This window comes from Notothenia coriiceps, unplaced genomic scaffold (assembly GCF_000735185.1).
Source record: "Notothenia coriiceps isolate Sejong01 unplaced genomic scaffold, NC01 NC01_scaffold00005897, whole genome shotgun sequence".
Classification (NCBI taxonomy): Eukaryota; Metazoa; Chordata; class Actinopteri; order Perciformes; family Nototheniidae; genus Notothenia; species Notothenia coriiceps.
In genome coordinates this window covers 1-2,807 of record NW_011338598.1, presented here as the reverse complement: position 1 = coordinate 2,807, position 2,807 = coordinate 1, and the positions used below count along the sequence as shown (strand labels likewise).

The window sequence follows — 2,807 nt, the reverse complement described above, 5'->3', positions numbered from 1 at the left end:
AAGCCCACTGTAACACCTCCACCGCCCACCCTGCACTGGTACCACCATCGGGGCACCACTCTAAGCGCCTCATACACCCACTGTACCCGCACCCCGCACTCCACACCCGCGCGACCGGACAGGCACGCACGCCCACCCCGCCGCAGACCCAGAGCAACTCACACACAACTGCAAAGATGTCCCTACCATGGGGCCTCTAAGCGTTCATAACCCACTGAACCCCCTCACACACACCCTGCACTCTCTACATGGGGCTCTGAGGCTCATAACCCACTGTAACCCCCTCACACCCCACTGCACCCTGTCTACCATGGGGCTCTGAGGGTCATAACCCACTGTAACCCCCTCACACCCCACTGCACCCTGTCTACCATGGGGCTCTGAGGTTCATAACCCATTGCACGCTGTACTCTTTAGTCAACTGGACATCACTATCAATGCGCAGATCACTGCACTGGTACAAACTCATCTATACCGCTATGCTTGGACTGCTGCCCCTCTACATATCCACTTACTATCACACAAACAGTACAGCTATAGACTATGATCTCAAAATGACATCACTCTGTCCGTCCCCTCAGTACGCACGGTGCTTGGGAAAAAAGCCATATCGTACTCTGCCCCCTCGACCTGGAACACACTTCAGCAGGAACTTAAGCTGACCAGTTTGATACCCATCACAGATTGTAAACTCATGTTAATAAATCATCTGTGGGTGTTTGCACCTGCTATATCTGACTACTGTATATGGATTTCATTGACGACTTTTTTTACGATGTTGTATTTTAGTGTTGCCTCTGTGTTTAGTGTCCTGTCTGTCTGTAACTTTGTGTGGTAGTGTTACCACTGACAGGTCTCTCTTGAAAATGAGATCTTGTGTCTCAATGAGATTTTACACCTGTATAAATAAAGGCTAAATTTAAAAAAATGGCAACAGGAAAATCACACACACACACACACACACACACACACACACACACACACACACACACACACACACACACACACACACACACACACACACACACAAACACTCAGACACACCCTTTAACGAAGAGTCCAGAGTTTGATTGTAATAAATGAGGGGGAGGTGATCTGAGAACTGTTTCTAGTCCAAATTGAGACTAAAGGGGAAATGCGCACAACACATATTTTATTTAAATGTTAAATGTGGTCCAACCAGTTAGGTTACAAAAAACCCCCTTCATCCATGCTAAGCGTTATCGTGCCACACATGGGAACAAGGAACGAAGTCATCCTCATGATGTCATCAAATGTGGCCCTGCCTTCATTTGAGAGGAAAACTGCACTTAGGGCTGAACAGCAGATATGCACACATACACCTACATAGCAGTAACCTTAAAGGAAAGCATCAGCATTAAAACATCGTCTCACAAACAATCACACACGTGTATTTGTTGGTAGGGTTTGAGAGCAGCTGTGGTTCGATGAAAAGCAGATTGTTCTCAGCGTTCATAAAGACTGCAACAGAAATGGGTATCTAGCCACAGAAGGAGAAGACTGACGTCACGCTGCCTCCTGAACCTGCTTGTGTTAATGTCATGCCCACATGCACAGGAGCATTAAGAGCTTTTTTTAAACTAGGGTAACAATATTTAAACATCTCTAACACTTTCAAATACAGAAATATATTTGAGAATCCATCTGCGTGCATTTATTAATTTTGGGACTGATCTGACACCACCCCCTATGCAAGTGTCCTCTGGCGCCGTGGAGTTCAGAGCAGCTTGGTGTTACCGTTTGTCAGGTTAGGAACAAGCACTGAACAAATACTCTGCTGATAGAAAACCATTCAAGATTCAAAGGTTTATTGAGAAACTTCACAGATCACCGGTTCTTCAGCAATTTACAAGAGATCACAAGTAATCATATCCCAACACGGGATAGTGCAGCTCAGGTGTCTTATGAGGGATGAAACTGTCTCTGAGTCTGGTGGTTATCCTGATGGGGGTCTCTGTAACCCTGATGGGGTTCTCTGTAACCCTGATGGGGTTGCTGATCTTAAGCCTAACCCCTGAACACAACGTGGTCCGGAGCAGCGTGTGTCTGCAGCGTGAGTACCTGATATCCTGTAATCTGATTTAGATAGTAGTGAGCCCCCCAGGTAGTGCAGGTGGTTGGGTTATTCATCAAGACCCTCCACCACGACAAGGTGGACATTCAGGAGAGGAGAAGCAGGTGATGGAGGACAGTCAGGTGTTCAGTTTGGACATTTCCTGTTCATCGATACACTCTGCTGATCCTTTCTCCTTAGCTCTTTTAGATTTCAGAAAAAGTCCAACAACAACAAGACAAACCACTCCCAAACCAACTCCCAACCCAACGTTTCTTCTGTGCACTTGTTCCTCCAATTCTTCCATCTCAGACCCTGAGGACAGAAAGAGAGAGCAGTGAGGAAACGACTGGACCTCCCCTCATGTTGGAGAACAGCTGATCATGAAGGAGATGAAGAACAGAATCTGTTTCCTCTCCAGTCTCATGTCAGACATTATCTACCGATCACAGAGCATCAACATCATCTTTAAACCAATGGAGGAACTCTTCAGGAGAAACACACACTCACCGTCAGAGACGATCAGATGGACGGAGGACACCAACACTCCCAGGTTTGAATTATTGGAGTTAGTTGTAACCCGACATTCGTATTTTCCCGTGTCGTTGATGCTGACGTTCTTCAGGAGAACAGAAGTGTTTCCGTTCTTCATCTGTGGATCTTTCAGCTCAACACGACCATGATAACGTGGTTCCTGGAAGCTTTCAGACGGCTTGTTATCACTGAAGTAGAA

At 46.5% G+C, this 2,807-nt stretch overlaps 1 long non-coding RNA gene across 1 annotated transcript; it reads right to left on the bottom strand.

Annotated features, from left to right (window-relative positions):
• Positions 1-1,956: 1,956 nt before the first annotated feature.
• LOC104943293 (uncharacterized) lies at positions 1,957-2,801 on the bottom strand. Its single transcript, XR_798097.1, has 2 exons — positions 2,581-2,801; positions 1,957-2,381 (listed from the first exon to the last, which is right to left on the bottom strand). It is a non-coding gene; the product is annotated as an uncharacterized lncRNA (long non-coding RNA).
• Between the last annotated feature and the right edge of the window lie 6 nt (positions 2,802-2,807).